The sequence below is a fragment of the Bombus bifarius genome, unplaced genomic scaffold (genome assembly GCF_011952205.1).
Source record: "Bombus bifarius isolate JDL3187 unplaced genomic scaffold, Bbif_JDL3187 scf7180000009200, whole genome shotgun sequence".
NCBI classification, from domain to species: domain Eukaryota; kingdom Metazoa; phylum Arthropoda; class Insecta; order Hymenoptera; family Apidae; genus Bombus; species Bombus bifarius.
In genome coordinates, this window is record NW_022884965.1 from 2,016,972 (window position 1) to 2,029,780 (window position 12,809).

General features: G+C 39.4%; 1 protein-coding gene across 2 annotated transcripts in view; it reads right to left on the bottom strand.

Annotated features, from left to right (window-relative positions):
- LOC117214510 (bifunctional heparan sulfate N-deacetylase/N-sulfotransferase) overlaps positions 1-12,809 on the bottom strand; it is a 366,996-nt gene that overhangs the window by 191,866 nt on the left and 162,321 nt on the right. Inside the window, exon 4 of one of the 2 annotated variants that reach the window (XM_033460673.1) lies at positions 3,697-3,756. The exons of the other annotated variant lie outside the window; for it this stretch is intronic. The gene's annotated coding sequence lies outside the window, so the exon portion shown is untranslated. The remainder of the gene's footprint in view (positions 1-3,696; positions 3,757-12,809) is intronic. 2 annotated transcript variants of the gene reach the window in all.

Consider the following 12,809-nt stretch of genomic DNA (forward strand, 5'->3'; position numbering starts at 1 on the left):
CAAATATAATTGTACAGTTAAAGTTACAAACTATTACCATTAACAAACTTTCTCACATGTTGATAACGAATTAGCTAATGAAAGTTAATTTTACAAACGAATTTTAGCGACCAGAAGTGATTTCACTATCCTCGTTGACATGAACTGGTGGAAGAGAGGTCTATAAGCAACTTGTAACTTATAAGTACGTTAATATTATTACTTTCTACTTTTATGTTACTCTCTATTAAATTATCGTGCAAGAAGTTCCAGATTATATGATTTCAAGTTTCATAAATTTCTTTTATTGCAGCTCTACACGAAGACCATCTTTAAAATACAATGATTTAATCCAAGACAGCAGAAAAATTCGAACGTATCGTACGATTAATTCTTTCCATTATCCTAAGTCTTCATTATTCAAAATACTGCTTCAACGTTAGGAATTCTTATTCAGATATAAAATTAATATTCCAGTTGAATTAACCAGCAAGAATTCCTGTTCATGATACGATATTTACTCGGAATCGTTAAATATTTAAATTTCTCCTCTAATTCCGCACATCCCGGCAACGCTCTTGAATCATTTACAGCGTCATATTCCAAAGAGTCGTATCACACACGTGTCGCATTCGGAATTACGAGCGATCGACGACTGGTAGTTTATCTTGATCGAGAATCGATTTTCGAAAAGCATAAAAAGGAATGCCGGGAAACCGCACGGTGCCAAAAGGCGTGAGTTTTGTGGAAATCGTGCAATTCGGAGCGATACTAAAATCGCGAGCAACGAGATCTTTGAGTTTTCGTTACGTAACATGAGATGGAAGAAGATAGAGTAAGAAGATAGGTCGCGGTGCTTCCGATATCGTGAAGTTTCCACAAGTTTCGAAAGGTGTCTGTGCGACGACGTCGCAGGATTCGGTTCGTACGCGCGACACCGAGTGTATCGCCGCTCCGGAACCGATGAAAGTGACGCTAACTCCTCGTACGTGGCCCCGGCGCACATCCCTTATAAAGTGAGATTTATCCCGTCGTTCGTCCTTTTTACGACGAGAACGACAACGGCGAAGTTATATTCTTTGGGGGAAGATTCGCGTTTTATAGCTGGTTCGAGGGAAAGAAATTAGGTTTCATATTTGGATGATTACGGAGATGTTCGTAGGGGAAGGTGAGAAGGGTTGGCAATATGCAAATCGCAGGAGAAAAGTTTAATAAGTCACATTCTTCGTGTTTCGCGGAGGTACAGCTTTCAAACTTAGTGCATTGTCAGTCAATTTTATGTCATCTAATTTCCTCTCTCTTTATTCGACTTTAGAATTGTCATATCTTTGCCATTTTCTCGAACATCTCGTTTCTCCCTTTTTTAGTAAATTAACGACTGAAAGAAATATCGATAATCTTATGTATTTCGATTATATGATAGAAGGTTAGAAAAATTGTGCGATATATACAGGAATATACAATAGCGAGAAGGTTGAAAGAAAGGAACGTCGTTAGAGGGCGAGAAAAAAAAAACGCGGAACATTTTCAGTTCGAACGAACTCGCACGAAGTCGAGGCAACGCCTAGCAGCACGATGATTTGAATTTTCCCTTACGTATCGCGAATGAACCGATAAGAGGGGAAGAAATAAATGGCGGGATGCAGACCTCGCAACCTGGAGAGCTGGAAACTCTATTTTATGGTAAATAGACGTTGCCTGCGAGGGTTTGCTACCTTCCTCCACGCGACTGCCGATCGAAACCTAAAGGAGGGATGAAATACAGGGGTTGGAGGGAAGTTAAAAACGATATGTCGGGCCACGACGATTTTCTCCTACGGTTTATCGGTTTTCAAATGGTCCGCGCCGTAATATCTAGGTGGTCGAGCCAACCCTTCTCGCCTTCTACTTCTCTAACATTCTTCCTCCTTGTAGTTTATAGCGTATAATGTATTCACTGAGCATTATAATTAGCTGAGGTATTGGAAACTGTCTAGGAAGGAATAAATATCGTACAGGAAAGTTTTAGTGTTCTTTGAAGCGTATAATAAAGTGTAAGGAGAATTACTTCCGACGATAGGTAGGTCGTGCATTTATGGCAAATTTAGAGCGTATATTCTATGCGTAATATACGAAAATATATAAAACATTCAAAGAAAAATACTCACTGTATTATTTATCAGCTAAGCGGAATGTGAAAAACGTTTCTATAAAGAAAGACATTGACAAAATTCATCGATTCATCTTCAAAGAGGAAAATAAAAAACGACGTAATACTCCGTCCTTCCATTTTCCCTTATCTAGGTCGAACTAGCCAGCCACCTCTAAAAACCAAAAATAAAAACACAACACGACACTCTATCTCTCAACTCGCCCTTATCTAATTTAGACTATCTACAGATTCTGAAAAACCAAAAATAAAAAACATAACACTCCATCTCCCAATTCTTCCTTATCTAATTCGAACTACCTGCGCAACTCCAAAAATAAAAAAAAAAAGAAAGAAAATAACGTGACCAGTCCCTTATCCAATTTGAGCTACTAATTTGAACTTACGCGAAAATACTATGCTATTCTAGTCCTTCACCGACGATTCGCTGGTTAAACTCCGAGTCGCAAGCCAACTCTGCAACGTGCGTTAACTCGCTTAAACCATCGTACGCAATCGATACCATTCTGAATCCTCAAAGGAGAAAGTTTTCTTCATCTATCGAACGGTAACTATCGCTAACAGAATTCTGTCCCTTCCATCTAACGAAAGGCTCCATTGGTGGGTACAAACGTTGTTGCGTGGCCAGCCGCAAATATTCGCGCTCGGGGACGTGGTACCGTTTGGGTCTCCGGACAGTCGCGTCAGCTTGAATTGAACCATTCGCGAAGAACGCGCGCGTGAATGAGCCCAGGCCGCTTATTTAGTGGACTGAAGCGGTACGTACACGTACAGCGGCCGTGTGTACACACGCGTACGCGAAATAAGCCCATTTCCATGGTACACTCGGCTGGCCACCGGAGGACAAAAGCCGCGTTTATACGTGCAAACTGGCGAGAGGACGCAAGGAACCCACGGGCCGGACGTTTTCCTCGCATAATACTTGCAATATGAGGGACGCTGAGCCGGAACTATACGCAAGAACCACCCCTTCTGTACGCGTGTTTATACGTGTGTACATCAGCAACTTCCTGGACGGGGAGGAAGAACCATGGGTTGCAAATTACACAGAAACAAGCCGGGTAAATAAGACTGACGTTTTCTGAACCCTTTGGCGCTTAATGGACGCTTCTAACTTGGCTTCGACTGTTCCTTTGAGGTAGTCTCTTGATGGTGATTTTTAAAGATATTTTAAGTGATTATAATTATGGCAAATTACTGATGCGTTTTCAATAACGAAGGAATGTAAAATCTTTTTTAAATTGAATATTGTAACTCCCGTCCGTATTTTAATGGAAAAGTTTCACAGTTTGCTACTTTCTCTTTGTTCGCGGGTTTACACTGACAGCGATGAGAGAGTGGGGTTTGAAGTATATTGATCGATTAATTAGCGAACTATTTGTGTAACATTCAACCGAGCTTCTTCATTAATTATAACAAAGTGACAGCTTTGATTCGTGACAGACAAATTCTCTTTGAACGAAGGGAACATTTTCGGTCACAATCTCTCATCAAGCAGAAAATTGTATATTCTTAACGTTAACCATGCACTTCGTTTATAAATAAATCTTAAAAAAATTGCGATGTACCTCGGTTTTAATCCGCGAAGATTGGATCTTGCAGCAGTACCACAGGCGGATCAAAGTAACCTGAAATATGTATACATACATATGTAGGTTTTTAAATAATTAAATAAATAATTGAATTAATAATTATTAAATAATTAATTTTATTTTAATTAAATAATTATATTTAAAAAATATAGAAAGTATTATATTTCTAAAGCATATGTATTTTCAAACGATATATTACACGATTAGTAACAACAATAAGTGGTAAAATTATGTACAGCAAAACAGCAAAGGTTTACAGAGAAAGTAATCGTATAGTAATTAATTACAACTAAAACGTTGTATAAGTACAACTTTTAAACAATATTTATAGAAAGAAACATTTTCGTATTTTCGCACGTATTTTCTAAAGTTTCTAGAAGAATTATTAATAATTAAGGAAACTAGTTTGCATTCTTTATATAAATCTACATACAAATTAACGAAACAGTGTCAAGTCAAAAATGGCTGAATGCTTCATAAAACATTTGGACTTGACAGGTTAGACAAGTTAAAAGCGCAACAAAATTCCACCGTCTCTCATCTTTTTCTCTTCTTCGCTTCTAAAATTTCGTTTGTAGGATTAAATCACGCGCAGAAGCGTTCAGTCGTGTAGTATAGGACGTAAGTACACCGACGGTATAGTTGTTATATTAATTGCCGTTTGCAATGAATGACGCGCAATATTTCTCACTGTGTTCGGCGCAGTCGGCCAGTTTTGAATACAAATGGTACCATTAAACGGTTCGAGCTGCTTATTCGGCCAATTGTCCTCGCGAAATGACGTCGTTCAATCACACAGAATTCACTATTATGTCGAGTTATGTTAACCTCCCCACCAGAGAGGGGAGTCGGATCTTTCGGAAACCATGCTCACAAAGCCGAGCGGCTTCTTGCTACGAATTTCGATAGCCACCCCCTTTCGTTTCACGCGCGCGCCACGAAATACGCTGTCTCGCGTCCCGTGAAAGCCGTGCAAGATAAATACGTCGTATAAATACGTCGTGTAACTGCCCTATGAATTAATTAATCGTCGTGTTGGCCGTTGGAAACGAACTACCCTTGCGAATAATGGCCCCAGAAGGGGGTAGTTTTTAGACTCGCTGACGTACCTCGAAGAATATCGCGAGAGATATTATTCAGTATTATGACCTATCCTTTTCACGTACACTCATCAATCAATTTTCTAAAACGTAACGTTAAGCTTAGACATTGTTTCATTTAAAACAGATGCATTTTATAAATAACTTTTGTTAATTAGATAACCAGACAGAAAAAGAAGCGGTGTTACGTTTGTAGAGGTTTATGTGTAGAGGATGGTTGGTCGCTAAGGTTTAATGGACGAGATTGCTCGTTGTTGAAATCGTCGAATATATTTAAAATGATAAATTAGTATACAGATTGTGTTCGCAAAGACGCTCGTACTAACCGATTCGCTGAGACAGTGTATAAGTCGTAAAATAGGATCGCTAATGACTCGGTAATTAGATAGCTGATAATTCGTTGATAACTGGTTGATAACTGATCGACAACTGACTGTAACTCATTTCCTCGCGATCGGAAAATTCAAATTCGTCTTTGTTCGACGGTGCACGTAGCGGCGATATTGTTTTGCTCGGAGCTTATTTATTCTTACATTACGTGTATCCTAACGATCTTGATACTCCGAGGCAAAACAACAACATGATTTGAATTGTCCTCTAACTCATGTGCCGCTACACGATTGTCTTTCACGACACGTTCCATACAGGGATGTGATATAAGAATTTAATTTCCGGAAAGAGCTATTAGAACGATTAACTAGGAAGATTTATTTGTTTGATTAAATGATTTTTATTAATTAAAAAGTAGGAGTTGCTGACGCCAACAGAATAGAATGTTTATCACCATCATTTTTACGGTATATTCAATCATCTCGATGGTAATAACCCTTAATTTTCAAGCATTTCAACAAATTACGTTCCGAGAATGGCAAACATTAAAGCTCGAATTCAATTTTCGTCGCTCGATCCATTCTCGTTACAAAATTTCCCCCGAAAATCACCCTAAAGTTGCAGCCAGACATCGAAAACGATAATCAGAAGCGTCGCAGAAGTCTGAAAATCGAGCGCAACTCTCCCGCGCTGCGTGGAGTTGCGCGTACACGTTAGCGCTTTGCTGACGAGCGACGGCGACGCGTTTAAGGATTAAAGTCGAGCTTACGAAAACCGGTCGGGAACTCGGTTCGCTACGTGTGCACGTAGACTCGAGAGAGCAGATGTTCGTAATTGCTCGCCCACCCCCGCGCCTGGTCGTCGTTAGAAGTGGTGCCCGGCGCGGAAAATCCTCCTAGAGAAGGTTACACAGACGCAGGCAAGTTTACGTGTGCACGTGTGACGACACAGTGTGTGCAGTGTACATGTCCGCGGGCTGTGTGTGCGCGTGGTGCGGCAAGCGTGTTTAACTTAGCCTTCATGCGCCCTCGAGGTGTAAACAATTATTGCTGGAACGATGCAAAATGAAAATCGCAAACACCTACGCCTCGGCTACTGCCCCGCAAGTCAACGTCGACTCCGCGTGTCATCGATTATAAATGCGGGCCGGATGTTCCCGCCAGAAGGTTGCCCGCACCCCGAGGAACCGCTGTCGGAAGTGCACTTTCGTCCGGATCAATGGAAACTGAAATATGGACGTCAGCTTCTCGGGGAGTTGGGTTTGGTCGAGCTTTGTTTCGACTCGTTGTTAGTTGATGTTATAAGGGTCGAATTAGATTCGGTGGGGAGGTGGATTTAATTTCATACATTTGGAAGAAACCACCCTACTTCTAAATTTATTGCTTGGTAGCTGTGCAAGATTATAGGACGTGGGGTTAGTTGGGAGTTTGTTTAATTGGATCGCGCATTTGGGGGACAAATACGTGTCTTTTCGTAATTCATTGGCTGTTGCTTGGATAATATTATAGGGGACACGTTAAATTGGATTTATAATTATTTGGGGGTTGTTTTGACTGGATCATGAGTTTGGATGAAATACACCTTTCTGAGTTTGTTGGTTATTAGCTGGATGTCATTATAGATAATACCGTAAAGGGTAAGGCGAGTTGATTTTAGTTGAGCATTGCTTTGATCAGGTTATATGTTTGACCGAAACAGGAATCTTCTCAAAGCTTGTTACCTGTCAATTGGATTATGTATTCGATGGAAAGAGGTATTTCTTAAACTTGTTAATTGTTAATTAAGGGATAATGAGGAGTGGTTTGGATTGGATTCGTTTGCAAGTTATTTTAAGTGTATTTGATAGAAACAAATATTTTTTTAAGTTTGTTACATGTTAATACAAGACAATACTTGTCCTTGTTTATTGATAGGGAAGAACGATATAGCTTTCTTCCAGAGAATTAATTTAAAATAAAAGTATATTTCATTGAAAATTCATCGAAAGCAATTCGCTAACCGAGAGAGTAATTGTTAAATGATTATAAGGGTTCGATGAATATTTTTAACCTTTGGCAAATAGAGTCGTTGCGAGAACAAAGACTCCTATAATGACTTCTTGACTCTAAAGTGAATAATCCTTGCTTCTACGCACTTGGAAATATTCATCGAGGGATTAAGAGGCAGAAAATTCGAATCACGAGGTCAGAACTAACGAAATACGTATAAATGACTTGGTAATCCTGATTTAAAAAAATACGTCTCTCACAGCGATGCTCTTACGACGACTTAAAAAAAAAAATACGACCTCGAATACACAATAAACTGTTGGATGTAAGACATAATAACCAGCGAGTAAACTTCTCCACGGACGTATATACTCTCGTGGAAAACTCAAATGTATACACCTCTGGGCTTCTATACGGGGTGTTCCATTTAACTTTTCTCACAAATATCTTCGTTATTGCGGCTAATGATAAACTGTTTATTTTATGCGTAACTCCACGATCAGAAATTAAGCGATTTATACTAACCAATATATAGAATATTAAATGAAAATATTAACGTTATTAGCCAAAGATACACCGCCCTGAATTCATAACCTCGTAAAAATAGTTGCTCCAAACAGATGATGAGAAATTGAATAATTCACCTAATTATCTGACAGAGAATGTTAAGCTGGAGAATCCATATTATCAATCGGTAATTTGATACATAATATTACTGAAACTACACTCTCAAATGCATAACCTCGTAAAGACCATTTTATCCCACACACAAGATGAGAAATTGAGTAATTTATTTTAGCTATCTGATAGAAGATGTTAAACAAGAATATTAACACTACGGTTAAATAAACGTTACCAACGGATACACAATGTTCCCAAATATACATAAGCTGCTAAAACTCGTCAGCCGAAATCCCAACTTTCCCTAATTCATTACCCCGTATCAGCACCCTCGCGTACAAAATGTCATCCCCGGATCACTACTTCCATACCAGAGCAATTCACTGAGACGTCAAACAACCTTGTTCACGTCACGTTCCACAGATACACGTATTGTCCATATCACCCCAGTGTATCATCACCATTATATCTCCATCAGCGAAGGAACAGAATGTTCGAATCGAAACGAGTCACCCTGTACCACGGCGTGACCATGTCGCGTACTCGGTCCTCGGTTGTAATACTCGAAAATCCACGTGCGCACACGTACACAAACTCGCGACAAACACATTTTGTTTCGAGCGTGTTGGAGTCTGATGGGAGGTAAAAAGCAGAGGTAGAAAAAGGAGAACGCCAGAGGGGTCGGAGGGGCTGGTAACGAGAAGAGAAGCGTCGTTAATTTCTACGTCGGCGGAACAAGGCGACGAGATTTACTGATATTTTTTCCACTGAGCTTTTAACGCCGGCGATTCACCCCCGCGCCAGCCCCTCGCCGGCAAGCCATTCGCGAATTACAAATGTTTATTGCGCCGAGTGGGTTATAACGGGCAGCCGGCAGGCGACTAACTAGGGAATTATGCGGCGCGGCTCTTTTCGAAATCACCCTGACGTACCGGGCACGCCCCTTCTGCCACGGTAATATAACCGCGCGGAACGCTCGTCTTGATGGCTCACGCCGACGATCACCATCGTCTGAGGATTCAGTCGACGAGAGATCTCGTCGCGTTTTCCATGATTAATATCGGACTCGGTGCTCTAAGGAAAGAAGGAAAGTGGCTGGACCCTCTATCCTTTGAAAATAAGGGTGCTGGATTTCTGACGACTACGCGAAAGCGGTTGAAGAGTTCTTGGAATTGCTGGGCGAATTTTTCGTTTAAGCAGATTGTGGAATCTGATGCATACTGACGACCGTACTTGGACATTTCGTGGTGTTAAATCAAATGCCTTTCATCGCTTTCGTTTCTTAATTATTTTCATATGAATCTCGTAATTGCTTTGTATCATTGTGCCTGGCAAAGTAAAGTTTTACTCGAATTTTCTAACGATTGTTTTCTTACGGTCAGCGATGTATCTATAACTAATAAGTCTACTATTTTTCTGTAACTGTTACAAATAGTCTTGAATCGTCATCTCTCTGTTGTATATATATAAAATTCTATTTTATTAACTATTTCATTAATGTCAGATAACCATCGCATTTTCTAGGGAACTGACATTTTCCCTGTTCTTGTTAGGTAGATGATACATTTACACTGTACATGTGAATGTGTGTGTAAGCATCAGAGGGCGTCCAGGTCTGAGTTGAGACAAAAGGCGATTGGGAGCCGTTAGAAGAATCTAGAGGAGTCTGTTGACAACAAGCGTGCGTGCAAGAAGGTTATCGCGGTCTTCAGAGTGTAATATATATGTATAGCTGTTGTGTGTGAATAAAGTAAACTATTTGTATTTCCGAATTCTCTCTATACTTTAACAATTCTGACATTTATGCGCAAATATGTAGATATAAAGTGTTTTCTGTATAAAATTCTAAAGATCAGTGAAATTATCGTTGCTCGTATTGTGAATTAGGAAAAATGAGGAAGCTGCTCGACGCGCGTGTTACGATCGAAACGGATGAATAGGATGCAAATCGATCGAGATACGATGGAAATTCGGTTTGAAATGATGACCAGTTAATGGCGGTCCCGTGATCTAATGAATCGTGTTTATCGAAGCTTGACCCGGCGACTTGCGAAATTGTTTGGAGAACAACTCACCACATCGATGCTCGAGTAATTTAATCGCACTAACTGACAAAGTCAATAGAGATGGGTCAAGCTTCGACTGATATCAATACGCAATGATTGCCAGGTCGTTCTTGCTGATAGTGTATAAAATTGGAATATCGGCGAACCAATGAAAAGAGCGAAAGAGTTCTGTATAAATTCGATTACTTGAAATTTAAAGAGAGAGAGAGAGAGAAAGAGAGGGATGAATCAAAGCATAGAGTGGTTCAATTGAATGCCGATTATAGATTTTTTATTTACGAAAATATCGAAATTTCCGAATGTCTCGCTCTGAAAAGTACATAACTCGTTTCTGGATTATCATTCGACAAAACGATGTATGAAAAATGATAGGATTCTTTTTATAACGGGAGAAGAATTCACACTTCATGAAGAAGGATTCACATAGGTGGATCAGACGAAGTGTTACGTGCTGTTTTCTTAGAAATCAGATATCGTTTTCATTTTCTTTCTATAATTCAGTGAGACGTATGAGCTAATCTTTTAGTATACAACAAAATTCCCTAGGACTATTGTTAGGAAGGATAAAAAAAGAATTATTCGCTTCAGTGAAGTTTAGTGGAATAAAAAAATGAACATCTCATTTCATTTCAAATCAGAGGAGACAGCTGCCTTTACTCCTCTAGAAAACTTTGTTGCGCATTAAGTATTCAACTCCTCTATCTCATTTAACTTGAATAATAAGAACATGTAACTTCAAAAGAAAAAAAAGAAAAAAATATAGATATCTGCAATGATTTCTGAGAAATCAGGTTATACGTACGCTATATTCTGTTCGAGCTGTATAAAACATATTCTCCGAATTACTATACATACATTACTATCTATGAAATTTATGAAATTATAAAGACACATTACAATTACTAAAAACTTTTGAAAATAACCCATTGAATACTAATTAGTTGTACGTATGTCACAGAATATCGAATGGTTACAAAATTCACAAAGGTTTACTCCCCTAAACATAATCCTTGCCAGCGAAAACACAAGGAATTCTACCAAGAGAGTCATAATGATATCCCTAAACGATTATTCTAATGAAATTTCCCCACGCTCTGCTTTGACGATATTCCGTTGGAAAAGCCACGATTATCGGGTCTATTCTAGGGTAGAAAAAGTTTCCCAGTCGAAGGGTAGGAGGATCCCTGTCCCTCGTAATCCACGTCCGATTTCCGTGTTCCAAGCTTCGAGGAACGATAAAAGTAACGACCAGCCTCGCCAATAACATCATGGTTACGTTCGTCGTACACCCTCCTTCGAGGGGTGGGGTCGTCTGTTTCCCTCTGCTAATTGATCCACCGCATTTTTTCTACAAGGAATCACCGAGGCCACCCCTGAAATTTACCCGTAATTTCGAGGTTTACACGCAGCTCCGTAATCTCTCGGTTTCACGGGGAAAATTCCGAAGACTCGACGGAAACACGAGTGCGATTGGCGTCTTTTATTTCCGAGCGACACCTAGACGCGTGAAAGGGTCGAACAACGAACTTTGACTTCGCGTTCACTGCGAAATTTCCATCGAGGGAAATATTATACGAGTTTCCGCGTTGTTCGAGTGTCTAACTAACTACGTTTAAGCCTCGATCGTATGCAGTCGACGGGCGATGTATATAGGAGTCGTATGGGCCGGAAGGTTTGAAATTGATGGAATTTTTTCGAGCGTGTTTTGTTAATGAATATTCATTTGAAATAGGAGAATTTTTCTTCGAGTTTTCGATATCCCTTTCTATGGCTTTTTTATGATTTTTGTTAATCAATATTTCAAGATCACAGGAAAAAATATCAGTCACATTTTTCATGTTTTATAGAGAAACAATTTTCAAGTTGAATATATCGTCCATCGATTTTACATTCTCCCTTTTTGTTTTATTTTCGTATTAAATATATGTATGCCTGCTACTTTTTTCACCATTTCGACAATATCGATTGCCATGATACTGGTTATTTCTTGTACATTTGGCTTTAACGAGTCTTCTTCTCAATCACGTAAGTTTCGCAAAAATATATCACGCTCGAGAATGTACAAAATGCTCAAAATAGTTCTCATAATATTTAAGGGACGAAATAGATCTTCAGTTGTATTCACGAATATCTAAATCGAACGAATATACACGATTCTACGTATTCCAAATAGTTTCTATTACTTTTCGATAAAAGTTAAATATAATTTGCCTAATCTACCCGCTACAATTACTGTTTTCCTCCCGTATATTTAGCCCTATGAGACTTAATAAAACGTAAATACAGAAATACAAAGTAGTGTTTCTTTTTTTCGAATTGCTCGCGTCACGACGTCATAGATCGAGTTTTTAATATTCAGCGTGCAACGGTGGCGAGCACATTGTTAACAAGATTTCATTCACCGCTGTTAAGTCGAGGAAATTAATTCCAGCCGGCTTTCGCAGTAACGCTGCTGATGAAAGTAATTAATTAAACGGCGTCTAACGCGAACTTTATAATCGCACCGTTTAATAGACTTATAGGGCCGATGCGCTGCATGTTAATTCAGAAAATACATTTTCTTGGACGGTGGCGCGTTCAACGGCTTTCTCCAGCAACCTTTCATCCCTTTCTCGGTAAACTTGTTTGCCCGGCAAGATTTCCCGTCAGTGTGCTCAAGAATTTTTACAAAGTACAGTGTAACCGTTAAACATTGATGAATCGTGAAATTTATCTTTCATACGGAAAGTATCCTCTTCAAACTATCTTTTCTGTTTGTTCGAAAAACTTATCTTGGATTTTAGTCTCGAAGAGATTTTATGTTTCGTTTTTCTTTTCCTTATTTTTTATTCTTATTGTTAGGAAGAAATTGCTCGCATTTTGGGAACAGTACGTTTCGTAGCCGCATTTGCTACAGAGAAACCGGGGAAACGTGGATCGACGTGTGGTCACGTGGCAAGGAAATGCACGGGCCAGGACTGCCGACCTCCAGAAAGCACGCGAGT